The sequence below is a fragment of the Electrophorus electricus genome, chromosome 1, assembly GCF_041902795.1.
Source record: "Electrophorus electricus isolate QZ-2024a chromosome 1, ASM4190279v1, whole genome shotgun sequence".
NCBI classification, from domain to species: domain Eukaryota; kingdom Metazoa; phylum Chordata; class Actinopteri; order Gymnotiformes; family Gymnotidae; genus Electrophorus; species Electrophorus electricus.
Genome location: NC_137497.1, coordinates 21,623,721 through 21,639,846, shown reverse-complemented (window position 1 = coordinate 21,639,846; position 16,126 = coordinate 21,623,721). Strand labels below are relative to the sequence as shown.

At 40.2% G+C, this 16,126-nt stretch overlaps 1 long non-coding RNA gene and 2 other non-coding genes across 3 annotated transcripts; all 3 read right to left on the bottom strand.

Moving 5' to 3' along the window:
* Positions 1-209: 209 nt before the first annotated feature.
* Positions 210-328, bottom strand: LOC145659701 (5S ribosomal RNA). The gene has a single exon (XR_014125807.1). It is a non-coding gene; the product is annotated as a 5S ribosomal RNA (ribosomal RNA).
* Positions 329-3,381: 3,053 nt separating this feature from the next.
* Positions 3,382-3,500, bottom strand: LOC145659700 (5S ribosomal RNA). Its single transcript, XR_014125806.1, has one exon. It is a non-coding gene; the product is annotated as a 5S ribosomal RNA (ribosomal RNA).
* Positions 3,501-5,963: 2,463 nt separating this feature from the next.
* LOC145657495 (uncharacterized) lies at positions 5,964-8,322 on the bottom strand. The gene is made up of 4 exons (XR_014123227.1): positions 8,020-8,322; positions 7,855-7,938; positions 7,177-7,254; positions 5,964-6,078 (listed from the first exon to the last, which is right to left on the bottom strand). It is a non-coding gene; the product is annotated as an uncharacterized LOC145657495 (long non-coding RNA).
* Between the last annotated feature and the right edge of the window lie 7,804 nt (positions 8,323-16,126).

Below are 16,126 nucleotides of genomic sequence, written 5' to 3'. Positions count from 1 at the left end.
AAAGTAAAGAAACATGGAGTTGTTTTGGTGAAATTGATAAGACAAACATACATACGTTTATGAGAACCCGGTGCACTTACTAAGCTCCAAAATGCTACAGTTCTAAACCTAATAGCAAGAAAGAAAGCATAAAATAAAACCCTAAAGAAATGAAGCCACGTTGTACGTGAAAAGAGGCAAAAATGAAAAGAAACATAGCTAAGAAGAAAAGCTTACAGCACCTGGTATTCCCAGGCGGTCTCCCATCCAAGTACTAACCAGGCCCGACCCTGCTTAGCTTCCGAGATCGGACGAGATCGGGCGTGTTCAGAGTGGTATGGCCGTAAGCGATGAAAGCGGCGAAAAATGCGCCTTTATGCAATACATCGACAGCGTGGCTACAGACACAATCACCCGATTAAGCTCTTGTCGAAGCGATAAAACAATGCCTTACACAATGCCTTCATGTTTTTGCTTTCTTTTTTTCATTGCTTTAACATGCTCTTCCTCTCTGCAATATGCTGGATGATCCGTTGCTTAAAATGATATGAAGTTTAGTTTATGGGATCATTATACAGCGTATCGCTGTATTGGACACTTCTAGCTAGAGCAAGCTAAGCTGTGGTTAGTTCCTACAACTAACGTGAGCTAGCTACCTGTCCATCCATACGTTCAGTGAACAAATACGCGACAACTCAAGAGATCCAGCTGTGCACAACCGCACTGTTTCACAATACCAAGCCAGCTTGTGTACCCCGACAATTCTGTCTACTCGCTGTGATGCTGCGTTTTGTTCTGGCACTGTTAACATCACGAGGCAAGCGGCAGTACTGGGTCTGTGAACCTTTACTGTAAAAACATGGAAAAATGAAATTGCGTGCGTGTGTGTGCATGTGAGAGAGAGAGACTGGCAGACTCTCCTCCCCTCAAGGTCCGTTAGTAAAAAAAAAATTTCATCTGGAAATCTAAGTTGCTATATTGTGCTGTGTAATGTTAAGCGCAGCACAACAATGTCCTGTAGGTCACATAAATAACGTAAGTAGCCTAATGTCATAATAACAAATATGAACAGGAATGATCAACCACTACAAGCAGCATGTTAAAATACTAAAAATAACGAGTTGATTACAAATCGAGTAAACATTTAGAAAGTGAAACTTAACCAGAAAACCCATATTCTATCATTTAACCAATGAAAGATAGAAAATCACAACAACAAAAAACAACACAATAACATGTCGAAAAGATCTGCGCTAACATTAACAAGCATCGCTGTCACCATAGCAACCACAGCAGCTGGGGTTTTTACACAGGATACAAGATTTCATGACATTGCGATTAGCAAAGTAACATTTTCAAAAGAAACATAAAATAAACAATAATATCTCTGTACCTTTGATGACATATAAACATGTAAAAATTGCTTGTTAGTATGTGTGTGCGTGTGTGTGTGTGTACTACCCATGTAATAATAAATTGTGAGTACCAGTGAGAAGTCCCCAAAAAAAAACACATGCACAATAAATCATGCTAAAGGACTCTTCAGCTGCAGTTTATTTCTGTACGTATGATACACGCTGTTCTACAAGTTACACATGCTTTGGAATCATAACTCACAGTGTTGAAGTCTCTCTACAAATCAACACATTAAAGTTGGAAATCTTTGGAAACTGGGAAAGGTTTTTCATGCTGCTTTCTGTGTGGTGGAGTGATACAGGCGCAGATGCACACAGTATGAGTGTAATGTCTTGTGATAGTTACCCTCCACCACAGTGTGTTCATGGACTGTGGGTTTGAAATGCACATATGCTGTGTGTATATATATTTATATATGTATGTAAATTAAAACACAGGATTAACACAGAAAAGTTGGTATATTTTAACAAAGTAGGTAAAACAAAAGTATATTAAGAAAAAATGAACTTACCTGTGACTTTTTTGTGGAGAGTCTTCCATGTTGTCTTTGAAGGGGAGCTTTATGGGGAATTGTCCTGCTTAAAGACAGGAAGTGACATCACCCAATTTCCTGTTTTTCCTTGTATTAGTTTCCAAAGGAAATTTCAAGAGTGGAGTTTTGATGTTGACTTATTTTGGAGAATTTATGATTGCTGATTTTCTTTTATTGAACTTGTAACTTGTAAATGCTAAATTCTATTTTTTAAAACATTTTTGTTTGTTTTTGTAGTGATTGCCAGATGAATCCTTGAAGCTTTCCATCCAATTGGTTCAAAAAAAGGTTCATATCTGGAGGCTTCATGTGCACACAAACCCCCCTGCTGGCTAAACCTTTATTGTCATTTCAACTATTTGTGATGGATCTCTTGGCTGTTTTGCACCAGTGACAGCATGGGAATAGTCACTGCCAACAATAGAAATAAAAACACCTTAATATGATTTTGTGTGGTTCATTCATTCATCTAATCTGTTTTTGATGTGTAGGTAATGGTTTTGGAGGTCTACTAGTGTCAAAAAACAGGTTGATTTCAGTCAATGTTTAAATAAACCAAATAGGACATGAGATGTTTATGTTGAGATGTTTTTAAGACTGTTGCAGTGTTTTTCAAAGATGGGAAAAATGGTTATGCTTATGAATACTGTGGTGACTTTATTCACTTTTATTAAGAAATAATATTTTTTCCACTGTGCTTTTCCACAGGATACAAGATTTCATTACATTGCGATTAGCAAACTAACATTTTCAAAAGAAACATAAAATAAAAAATAATATCTCTGTACCTGTGATGATATATAAACATGTAAAAAATCAATTGCTTGTTAATGTGTGTGTGTGTGTGTGTGTGTGTGTGTGTGTGTGTGTGTGTGTGTGTGTGTGTGTGTGTGTGTGTGTGTGTGTATGTATGAGTGAGAGACAGACTTGGCTCCCCTGGTAGAAGGAACAGAATGAATATAGTTAGCAAACGAAAGAAAGGCTGCAGTAACTAAAATTAGTCTATCCCTTCCCAAAACAACACCCATTAAAATGTACATAGCACATATAATGTCGAAAGGGATTCAAGAGTAAAACCATGTTCTAATCCCAAAATGATTGGACGGAGTTGAACTCGACGCAACCAACCTCCAGTTCCGTTAATAAAAGCTTTGAGTGGCGTGCGGTCCAACGCACCTAGATAATTGCTCCGAAAGTGTTCGCACACACAAACGGCATAATACATGAAGGTAAGAGAAAGATGTAAAAGTAAAGAAACATGGAGTTGTTTTGGTGAAATTGATAAGACAAACATACATACGTTTATGAGAACCCGGTGCACTTACTAAGCTCCAAAATGCTACAGTTCTAAACCTAAAAGCAAGAAAGAAAGCATAAAATAAAACCCTAAAGAAATGAAGCCACGTTGTACGTGAAAAGAGGCAAAAATGAAAAGAAACATAGCTAAGAAGAAAAGCTTACAGCACCTGGTATTCCCAGGCGGTCTCCCATCCAAGTACTAACCAGGCCCGACCCTGCTTAGCTTCCGAGATCGGACGAGATCGGGCGTGTTCAGAGTGGTATGGCCGTAAGCGATGAAAGCGGCGAAAAATGCGCCTTTATGCAATACATCGACAGCGTGGCTACAGACACAATCACCCGATTAAGCTCTTGTCGAAGCGATAAAACAATGCCTTACACAATGCCTTCATGTTTTTGCTTTCTTTTTTTCATTGCTTTAACATGCTCTTCCTCTCTGCAATATGCTGGATGATCCGTTGCTTAAAATGATATGAAGTTTAGTTTATGGGATCATTATACAGCGTATCGCTGTATTGGACACTTCTAGCTAGAGCAAGCTAAGCTGTGGTTAGTTCCTACAACTAACGTGAGCTAGCTACCTGTCCATCCATACGTTCAGTGAACAAATACGCGACAACTCAAGAGATCCAGCTGTGCACAACCGCACTGTTTCACAATACCAAGCCAGCTTGTGTACCCCGACAATTCTGTCTACTCGCTGTGATGCTGCGTTTTGTTCTGGCACTGTTAACATCACGAGGCAAGCGGCAGTACTGGGTCTGTGAACCTTTACTGTAAAAACATGGAAAAATGAAATTGCGTGCGTGTGTGTGCATGTGAGAGAGAGAGACTGGCAGACTCTCCTCCCCTCAAGGTCCGTTAGTAAAAAAAAAATTTCATCTGGAAATCTAAGTTGCTATATTGTGCTGTGTAATGTTAAGCGCAGCACAACAATGTCCTGTAGGTCACATAAATAACGTAAGTAGCCTAATGTCATAATAACAAATATGAACAGGAATGATCAACCACTACAAACAGCATGTTAAAATACTAAAAATAACGAGTTGATTACAAATCGAGTAAACATTTAGAAAGTGAAACTTAACCAGAAAACCCATATTATCATTTAACCAATGAAAGATAGAAAATCACAACAACAAAAAACAACACAATAACATGTCGAAAAGATCTGCGCTAACATTAACAAGCATCGCTGTCACCATAGCAACCACAGCAGCTGGGGTTTTTACACAGGATACAAGATTTCATGACATTGCGATTAGCAAAGTAACATTTTCAAAAGAAACATAAAATAAACAATAATATCTCTGTACCTTTGATGACATATAAACATGTAAAAATTGCTTGTTAGTATGTGTGTGCGTGTGTGTGTGTGTACTACCCATGTAATAATAAATTGTGAGTACCAGTGAGAAGTCCCCAAAAAAAAACACATGCACAATAAATCATGCTAAAGGACTCTTCAGCTGCAGTTTATTTCTGTACGTATGATACACGCTGTTCTACAAGTTACACATGCTTTGGAATCATAACTCACAGTGTTGAAGTCTCTCTACAAATCTACACATTAAAATTGGAAATCTTTGGAAACTGGGAAAGGTTTTTCATGCTGTTTTCTGTGTGGTGGAGTGATACAGGTGCAGATGTACACAGTATGAGTGTAATATCTTATCATAGTTACCCTCCACCACAGTGTGTTCATGGACTGTGTGTTTGAAATGCACATATGCTGTGTGTATATATATTTATATATGTATGTAAATTAAAACACAGGATTAACACAGAAAAGTTTGTCTATTTTAACAAAGTAGGTAAAACAAAAGTATATTAAGAAAAAATGAATTTATATGTGATTTCTTTGTGGAGAGTCTTCCATGTTGTCTTTGAAGGGGAGCTTTATGGGGAATTGTCCTGCTTAAAGACAGGAAGTGACATCACCCAATTTCCTGTTTTTCCTTGTATTAGTTTCCAAAGGAAATTTCAAGAGTGGAGTTTTGATGTTGACTTATGTTGGAGAATTTATGATTGCTGATTTTCTTTTATTGAACTTGTAACTTGTAAATGCTAAATTCTATTTTTTTAAAACATTTTGTTTGTTTTTGTAGTGATTGCCAGATGAATCCTTGAAGCTTTCCATCCAATTGGTTCAAAAAAAAGGTTCATATCTGGAGGCTTCATGTGCACACAAACCCCCCTGCTGGCTAAACATTTATTGTCATTTCAACTATTTGTGATGGATCTCTTGGCTGTTTTGCACCGGTGTCAGCATGGGAATAGTCACTGCCAACAATAGAAATAAAAACAACTTAATATGATTTTGTGTGGTTCATTCATTCATCTAATCTGTTTTTGATGTGTAGGTAATGGTTTTGGAGATCTACTAGTGTCAAAAAACAGGTTGATTTCAGTCAATGTTTAAATAAACCAAATAGGACATGAGATATTTATGTTGAGATGTTTTTAAGACTGTTGCAGTGTTTTTCAAAGATGGGAAAATGGTTATGCTTATGAATACTGTGGTGACTTCATTCACTTTTATTAAGAAATAATATTTTTTTTCCACTGTGCTTGGACTCAGTTGGTTTCTCTTTTTGAAAATAACTTCCCCGGCTTTGAAGAAAACACTTTCCCATGGTACTGAGAAGGCAGGGGTGCACAAGTATCCCACAGCAAGCCTTTAGAGATTTGGATATATGCACCTCTGCCTTTGCCAGTACTGGAGGGGATCCTGTGTTCTGCTTTTCTTCAGTTCTGCCAGGTCTGCACTTCAACTGTGGCATCAGCAGTGACATTGTGAGTTCTTCTGGCCTCCATGAATGTGGCATCAAAATCACACCACAGTTTGTTTCCTGAGAAGCAAAACCAGATAATATGAATGAGGTTATAACTCTGAAATTGACTTTAATCCAATGCAAAAATACTAACCAGGTCTTTCAGCTACAGCATCCTGTGATGTTGAAGCTGCAGCTGGTATTGAATGTGACTGTCTCGACCCTATTACATTGGTACATTCAAAGGTGAGTTGTTTTACTCCTTCATCTGCCTTTTTTGGGCTAAAGGATCCAAGTGATTTGTATCTTGGGTCTAGCAGCGTTCCCAGCGATATAATGCTCATGCTGTGTGGAGCTTTTCCCTAAGGAGCCTGATGAGGTCTCTCCCAGTTCACTAGCTACTGGGACCGTTGCCTTTGCTGCCTCTTCCTGGAGCATCTTTTCCACCATTTTCAATAATAGCACCACTTTGGAGCCAGATACCTTTTTCTCCTCTGTCAGCACCACAGTGGCCTTGTGAAAAGGAGACAGTATAGACAGGAGCTCACAAACATTATTGTACTCATCAGAGGTCAGAGCAGGAATAGCAGTTTGTAAGCCTGCCAGTGCTTACAGGCTCCCTGAGTTCTACTAATCGCTCCAGCATTTGAAAGCTGCTGTACCACCTTGTTTCAACCTCCTGAATCAGTTTCTTTTTTGGTTTTCCCATATGCTCTTGAACAAGGTCCAGCTTCCCCTTTAACGATAAAAACCTAAACGTTACATATGTAGCAATATAACACAATGTGTAAATAAATGTGAAAATAATGTTACTAACTTTGACAGTTGTGCTGCTTCTAAAATAGCCCACCAGCTTCCTTGCCTTTGTAGGAATGGCAGACAGCACTGGGGTTAGTTCAAGAGCTTTTTTAACAACTATATTCAGGGTGTGAGCAATGCAGAAGGCATGATGCAGCTTCAGCTGTTTGCCACAGGCAATCATCAGATGCGCCATCAGTAACTAGACATGTTACTTTGGATTTTATTTCCCATTCTTCCATAAGAGAGGATTTCACACAGGCCAAATGTGCGCCTGTGGGAATTTCACTACACCGAGTAATGTGGACTTCAGACATGTGTTGTCATCTATAAAATGGCAGGTCACAGCCAAGTAGGAGTGTCTGCTGTCACACTCACTGCAGGAACTTTCTGGACCTCAACTTTGGTCTTCTCTTTCTCTTGTTGATATTTGTCCTCAACCATGGCCTTTGCGGTCTAAAGGGAAGGAAGAAAATATTATTTTTTTAATACTACTCTCATAATTTATCCATGTCACCACACATACTTTCCTAGTTAGGAAAATCCCTGAAGCCTTTATCCTCAACTGTGCTAAATGGCTGTGTGTCTCTAACAATCATGAAGACCAAAGCCTCATCCAGCTCTTCCTTTCTGGTCACTGCTTTGTAAAGATTAGATTACACTTTGTCATTTTTACACTTTGTAATCCAATCCAAACTGCAAATAACATGTAAGGTGCAGAGAATAATGCAGTATGTATATATATATATATATGCATATGTATATGTATATATATATATATATATATATATGTATATATATGTATATATATATATGTATATATATATATGTATATATATATATATATATATGTGTGTGCATATTAATGTTAACAGTGAATAAAATAAAATCAGGTTATGGTTTAATTACAGTATTTGCATGTCAGAAGTAATTACATGAACATGTGCACATGTTTTGTTTTTATTTTGTGATGTGTGTGATGAATGTTGCATCGTGGTCAATGTCATTATTATCATGGTTGATTAACAAATATGAAAATTGGAAATGCATACCCACCTTGGCTGGATCCAACTCTATCCCCCTCACTATACATGACAAGTACAATAACATAGATGAGGTGTTGTTGTTGTATCCCAGTGGCTTGGAATGGGAAAAAAAACGACTTGTGAATATTATAGTAGTAACACATTTCATTATTTACAGGCATATTATGTGCAATACCTTATTTGGAGAGATCTGCTCAAAGTGTTTCCATACAAGGGAAACCCTTTTCCTTTTAGCAGGTTCCATGAAAACAAGCTCATCAATGTCACAGACAAATTGACAGAACACAAACATGCAAATTTTGCATGGATCCATTGCACTTTATGTGTGTTCATAAACTCCTTACTCCAGTCCTCTACAGTCCAATCCTTATGGTCTTTTGCAAACTTCAGTCTGGTTCTTCTTTGCTTCTCATTGACAAAGAGCTTTTTTCTAGCTTTGCATGAATTCAGCTCTGCCTCCAGAAGCCTGTTTCGAACCGTCCTCGCTGTGCAATTCAACGCAGCTGCTGCATGCCATTCATTTTGTAAGTCACTTGACGTCATCTTACGGGTGTTAAGTGACATTCGAATGAGGCGGCGATCATCATGGTCGGTAGAGAGTCGTTTTGACCTCTGCCAGTCTGGAGCTGCTGGACCGTGTACTTGTAAACCGCAGTTTTTGAAATTTTCAAGATAGAAGCAACCAGATGCTCACTGTATCCCTCTGCCAGTAAAGCTTTCCTGATTACGAAACTTTCTTTTCAACTCTTTTGGCATGGTCTGTAGCTGTATTTTGACTATACTAATTTTTGGGTAGTCCTAGCACTGCTTTTCCCATCCAGCTGGTTCTATAACAAGAGAACAGTGATGACAGCAGCAGTGGTTTTTATTCTGTTGCTCGTTAGAACAGGATTTTGTTAAGGTGATCACCTATTCAGCATCTCATTAAGTAGAATGAGGTGTGTCTGTGAAGGATTTCAACAAACACTTGAATGGAAGGGCTGCTGTACATGTGGAGATGCTGATTTAAGAAAAAATTGGAGCGGTCTCTTATTTTTTTCTGGAGGCTGTATATTGTCCAGTTAAAGCGCTGCTTTCTTTTCACCCAATAGGATGGACAATTTGTCAGTGTTCGATAGATACTTAGAGTTGGGGTCGGTCGTCTCAAATTTTGTAAAGTAAATTTGTTGTGTTTGACTGAATGTTTCACATTCAGTGAGAAAGTGCAGCTCTGTCTCTACAGTGTCATTTTTACACTGCTGACAGAGTCTCTGCTCTTCTGCAGACTGCATGACTTATATTGGCTGGTCTGGATGGGCAGGCTGTGTTCCCTGAGTCTGTACTTTGTCAACATGTTTCTGTGTTTAATGTCACTCACTTTGCTTTGTACAGGAAGTCTGCTAGAGTGTAGTGACATTTTAGGGTCAGATAACAGTGCATTATGCTTTGAGCTTGTGTTTGTGTGTTCCAACAGTTAATGTAGTTTAGCTTTTGTAGTGTTATCATTTGGTTTGGTCTGATTGTTTGTATTTCAGACTGGTCCTCGTGTGTTATAGTGTTAGTGTTTGTTAATGAACTCAGTGTCAGGGCCAGCTGTGTGAGGGGACCTGCTGTGTGAGGGGACCAGCTGTGTGAGGGGACCTGCTGTGTGAGGGGACCAGCTGTGTGAGGGGACCAGCTGTGTGAGGGTACCAGCTGTGTGGAAGACCTGCTGTGTGAGGGAACCAGCTGTGTGAGGGGACCAGCTGTGTGAGGGGACCTGCTGTGTGAGGGAACCAGCTGTGTGAAGGGACTCTTTTCTCTGCTCAGCTCTTGGCACTGCAGGGTTTTATAGTGGTACCAGTGGTAGTCACCGTTTTTTAAGTATAGCCAGTATATAATAATCCTTTTTTGAATTTGGAATAATAGTGTAAATTGGCCTAATTCAGCTCTACAGGCATTATTTGTTGTTTTCCTGTGCACTTTCAAGATATTTTTACAGAATTCAGAGTGCATAATTTCAGCTGGGTGTTTGTTCCATTATGAGTAGCCCTCACACTTCACAACCATACAGCAGAATTGGTTGTATGATAGACTGGAAGATTTTGAGCCAAATTTGAATTGGTATTTGAATGTGAATTTGACATTTGATTGCACAGAATGCCCTGCGTGTTTTCTCTCTCAGTTGACTGACTGCTGGATTGAAGTTTCCAGTTGAACTAATCTTTAATCCTGAGTAATTGTAATTTGTACAGGTTTCTAGTGTTTGTGTTCATAATGTGAAACTTGTGTGGTGTGTTTGCCTGAGATCTGGCTCTTTTTGGAAAATGATGGTTTTGGTATTTTTCAGGATTTTTTTCCTTGGGTGTTTAATCATTTCATTTCAAATGCCATCAGACACACTTGGTTTTTTTGGTTTTAAGAGTAGAAATTTGATTTCTAAGTTCCTGCTCAGTGATGGGTGAGTCCAAGGGATTCTAGAAGTCCTTTATTGGTAGTTCTAATATATTAAATTTTTCAGTTATATGCTTTTGTTCAGGTCTTGCATTTTTGAGTAAATGATTGTAAAGAGACTTAATATGTGTTATCCAATATGTGTTTTGAAAAGCCAATTCTTCTTATTTAGATTTATTAAGAGTGTTCAAGAAATGTGTCTAAAAGTGTTTGAATTTCTTGAGAGCTTTCTGGATCTCCTCTGTGCTGTTTTGGGCCCATCTGTATTGTCTCCTGATATTAAACAGCTGACTGGTCTGTGTGGGTGCAGCACTGTTAGTCTCTGTCCTATTAATGAACAGTGATTTGGCTGTGATCAGACAGAGGGGTTAGTAGCTTTACAGTGAATGTACTGAGAGAGAATGTACTGTTATCATGTAATCCACTGTATTGCCAAGAGGTGAGCAAAAGGTGGATCTTTATTGTTTAATATTGTTTATTGTTTAATAAAGTTATAATAGAGAAATCTGAAAATTTCTCTGTCCTTCTCCATCTGGGACCCTGTAGGGCTCTCTCTCTCTCTCTCTCTCTCTCTCTCTCTCTCACTCTGTTCGTCTCTCTCTCTCTCTCTCTCTCTCTCTCTCTCTCTCTGTTCGTCTCTCTCTCTCTCTCTCCCTCCATCAGGAGTCTGGGTCCCCGTGTGCATCTCCCTCTCTCTCTCTCTCTCTCTCTCTCTCTCTCTCTCTCCCTCCATCAGGAGTCTGGATCCCCGTGTGCATCTCCCTCTCTCTTGCCAAAGCTTTGATAAAGACATTAACACTAACAACAGATGACAACAACAATATAACCACTTACAATATTAGTAACAACAATAATAATAGAACTACAACACACCCAATACCAATACCAATAATAATACCAATAATAATAACAATACCAATACCAATAATAATAACAACAACAATAATAATAATAATATCAATAATAATAATATCGATAATAATAATAATAATAACTATAATAATAATAATAATAATAATAATAATAATAACGTCTTTGTGTCTCTGGTATCTGACTCGGTCACTCACTGTCCCTCAGACTGTGGCAGGAGTGAACGTACAGCGCTGCCAGTGTGCTGAACTCTTTATGTTCACCAACAACATACGGCAGCTTCTCCTCATCAGGGAGGTTTTTAAACTCAGGGAATACGTGGCTAATTTTCTTAAAGAATTTAGTTCTAATCTGTCTAAATGTTGTACATTCATTTAGAAAGTGCAACTTTGTCTGGGTCTTATAGTCCTGGCACTGCTGACAGTCTCTGCTCTTCAGGTAAACAGGACTGTTTATGTCTGCTGGTCTCTATGGCCAGGCGGTGGTCACTGAGTCTGTACTTGGTCAGGGTGGACCTCAGTTTTGGATCAGACAGTGTTCTTAGGTAATCTGCCACACTGTACTTTTGATTTAGGGCCAGATAACATTTTGATTGAGTTTCCCAATAAGTGATGTTGTTTGTAATTCTGGTGATTCTGATTGGGTTTGCTGTTATTTTCTGGTCCTCAGCATGTGTAGTGTTAGTGTGTGTTAGTGTAGTGTTACTGTGTTAATGCTGAACTGTATTTCCGGACCAGCTGAGTGAGGGCACTGTTCTCTTTGCTCAGCTCTTGGTACTCCAGACCTTTAGAATGATAGAAGTTTGGAATTTAACTGCCCTTGTTTCTGTCTTTATTATTAATAGATCTCTGCCCAGCTCTGCCCCGTGTGCTTTGTTTGTGCTGTTCCTGTGCACCTTTAATGATGTTGCTCCACTTAAGAATACAATCATTAGGGACAAAAAATTAGTACCTTGGTATAATGAGCACATGCACAATTTAAATCAAACACTCTCCTCACATGATGCAGAAAAGATGGTCCATGCATTTATTACATCAAGATTGGACTACTGTAATGCAGTAATATCTGGCGGTAACATTAAGCACTCCAAGTGGATACAAAAGAAAAGGTTTTTATTGGCTCCCAGTGCTCCAGTGCAAAAGAAAAACCACATCCCATCAAAAACATACAAAAATGTTCAAAAAAGGAAAGTTTAGCATTTACAAGAATAAAAGTCCAGCAATCATAAATTCTCCAATATCAATCAACTTCAAAACATCACTCTTGAATTTTCCCTTAAAAACTTAAATAAGGAAAAACAGCAAATGAGGTGATGTCACTTCCTGTCTTCGGGCAGGCATATTCCCCATAAAAGTCCCCTTTAACACACTACGGTTTCTTTTCCCTCCAAAACAACATGGAAGTCTCTCCACAAAAATAATCACAGGTATGTTATTTTTCTCTTAATCTACGTTTGTCTTACCTACTTCAATCAAATATACAGACTTTTCTGGCTAGATAAACATTATACTTAAACTCTAGTAACATATTATAAGAATAATATTTCATCTCAAATATTTACAATACATTTCTATAATACATTTCACTCATACTGTGTACAACATCTGTATCTGTGTCACTCCAACACTCAGAAAACAGAATGAAAAACCTTTCAGTTTCCAAAGATTTCCACCTTTAATGTGTAGATTTGTACAGAGTTTAACACAGTGAGGTTACGATTCCACAGCATGTGTAGCTTGTAGAACAGTATTTATGTCATATGTACAGAAATCAACTGCAGCTCAGTCTATTATTTGAGCATCATTTATTGTGTGTGTGTGTGTGTGTGTGTGTGTGTGTGTGTGTGTGTGTGTGTGTGTGTGTGTGTGTGTGTGTGTGTGTGTGTGTGTGTGTGTGTGTGTGTGTGTGTGTGTGTGTGTGTGTGTGTGAGAGGTTTATAGTGTCTGTGTGAGTGGTTGTGTCTGTGTGAGTGGTTGTGTGTGTGTGAGTGGTTGTGTGTGTGTGTGTGGGTGTGTGGGTGTGGGTGTGGGTGTGGGTGTGTGTGTGGGTGTGGGTGTGTGGGTGTGTGTGGGTGGTTGTGTGTGTGGGTGTGTGTGTGTGGGTGGTTGTGTGTGAGTGGTGTGAGAGTGGGTGTGTGTGTGTGAAAGAGAGTGAGAGGTATAGAGTGAATGACAGAGAGAGATGTGTAGCGTGTATGTGTCAGAAAGAAGTGTAGTGTGTATAAGAGTGTGTGTGAGAGAGGTGTGTGTATGTGTATGAGAGAAGAGAAAGATACAGGTGTATTTTGTGTGTGTGTGTGAGAGAGAGAGAGAGAGAGAGAGAGAGAGGTGTTTTGTGTATGTGTGTGTGTGTGTGTGTGCGTGCATACGTTTGTGTAAGAGACTTGTAGTGTGTGTGTGTGTGCGTGTGTGTGTGTGTGTGTGTGTGTGAGAGAGAGAGATGTACTGTGTGTTTGTGTGTGAGAGAGGTGTGTGTTCGTGTGTGTGTATGACAGAGAGACAGGTGTAGTGTGTGTAAGAGACAGAGAAAGATGTGTAGCGTGTATGTGTGAGAAAGAAGTGTAGTGTGTGTGAGAGTGTGTGTGAGAGAGAGGTGTGTGTGTATGTGTGTAAGAGAAAGATACAGGTGTATTTTGTGGTATTGTGTGTGTGTGTGTGAGAGAGAGAGGGGTGTGAGAGAGAGAGTGTGTGTGTGTGAGCAAGAGAGGTGTTTTGTGTTTGTGTGTTTGTGTGTGTGTGTGTGTGAGTGTGTGAGAGAGAGAGAGAGACAGATATATTATGTGTGTATGTGAGAGACAGGTGTACAGTGCATGTTTGTGTGTGCAAGACATAAAATATGTGTGTGTGTGTGTGTGTGTGAGAGAGAGAGAGAGATGTACTGTGTGTTTGTGTGTGAGAGGTGTGTCTGTGTGTGTGTATGACAGAGAGAGACAGGTGTAGTGTGTGTAAGAGACAGAGAAAGATGTGTACCGTGTATGTGTGAGAAAGAAGTGTAGTGTGTGTGAGAGAGAGGTGTCTGTGTATGTGTGTGTGTGTGTGCATACATTTGCGTAAGAGACTTGGTGTGTGTGTGTGTGTGTGTGTGTGTGAGAGAGGGAGAGAGAGAGAGAGAGCGAGAGAGAGAGAGGTATATTATGTGTGTGTATGTGAGAGGCTGTGTGTGTGTGCGTATGAGAGAGAGAGAGAGGTGGATTGTGTGTGTTTGTGTGAAAGAAGTGTATTATGTGTGTTACGGAGAGATGTACTGTGTGTTTGTGAGTGAGTGGTGTGTGTGAAAGAGTGAGAGGTATAGAGTGTATGACAGAGAGATGTGTAGCGTGTATGTGTGAGAAAGAAGTGTAGTGTGTGTAAGAGTGTGTGTGAGAGAGGTGTGTATGTGTGTGAGAAAGATACAGGTGTATTTTGTGGTATTTTGTGTGTGAGTGAGTGAGAGAGAGAGAGAGAGAGAGAGAGAGAGAAAGGTGTTGTGTGTGTGAGAGAGAGAGACACACACACAAGGGTGTAGTGTGTGTGTGTGTGTGTGTGGTGCGCATGTGTGAAGAGAGAAGTGTAGAGTGTGTTTGTGTGTGTGAGAGAAAGAGCAAAGTGTGTGTGTGTGTATGAGACAGAGGTGTGTGTGTGTGTGTGTGTGTGTGTGTGTGTGGCAGAGAGAAAGAGAGAGGTGTGTGTGTATGTGTAAGGAAATGTGTGTATTATGATGTCCACTAGTTGTGTGTGTAGAGGAGTGTGTGAGAGATAGGGGTGTGTGTGTGTGCGTGTGTGCGTGTGTGTGCGTGTGTGCGTGTGTGCGTGTGTGCGTGTGTGCGTGTGTGCGTGTGTGCGCGTGTGTGTGTGTGCGCGCACGTGCAAGAGAGGTGTAGAGTGCGAGTGTGTGTGTGAGAGAAAGAGCAAAGTGTATGTGTGTGTATGTGACAGGTCTGTGTGTGTGTGTGTGTGTTTGTGTGTGTGAGAGAAAGAGCAAAGTGTGTGTGGATGAGACAGAGGTGTGTGTGTATGTGGCAGAGAGAAAGAGAGAGGTGTGTGTGTATGTGTAAGGAAATGTGTGTATTATGATGTCCACTAGTTGTGTGTGTAGAGGAGTGTGTGTGAGAGATAGGGGTGTATTTTGTGTGTGTGTGTGTGTGTGTGTGTGTGTGTGTGTGTGTGTGTGTGTGTGTGTGTGTGTGTGTGTGTGTGTGTGTGTGTGTGTGTGTGTGTGTGTGTGTGTGTGTGTGTGTGTGTGTGTGTGTTTTATACTCAGCAGGCATGTGTGTATGATGTTCACCAGTTGTGTGTTTCCCTGCAGACTCAGGTGTTCCTCCAGGACACAGGAGGCTATTCTAGCTCACACACACACACACACTGAGGAGTTATAATAAACCCTAAACCCTGCATAGAGGGGCTCAGTGAATGTGGAGTGGAGTGTGTGTAAGTGTGTGAGTGTGTGTGTGTGAGAGGAGACGCTGTAGAAGGACAGAGTGCCGGCGGGCCAGTCCAGATACACTCCTACTCTGTTGGAGCTGGAGGGGGCAGAGATGTCAGTTCTCTTATTATTGTGCCAGACAGTGTAACTGTTATCAGAGCAGAACAGACTCCAGGACTTTATATTACATCCAAACACACAGTCATAACTGCGTCCTTTCCTCCTGATTCCTTTATATGTCACTGATATATCAGCCCCCCACCCACTCCACTCAACCTCCCAGTAACAGCGTCCAGTCAGACTCTCTCTACACACAACCTGAGGAAAGACATCAAATCTCTCTGGATGATCAGGATACGACTGCTGCTGCTCCTTCACACGCGTCACCTTTCTGTTCCCCTCAGACAGAGAGAGACGTGTGTGTGCTGTGTTTGGGTCCAGTGTGAGGTCACACGCATCTGCACACAAGAAGACACATTAGAGGAGAGATCACAAATACTGTGTGTGAGTGTGTGTGTGTGAGTGTGTGTGTGTGAGTGTGTGTGTGTGAGTGTGTGTGTGTGAGTGTGTGTGTGTGAGTGTGTGTGTGTGAGTGTGTG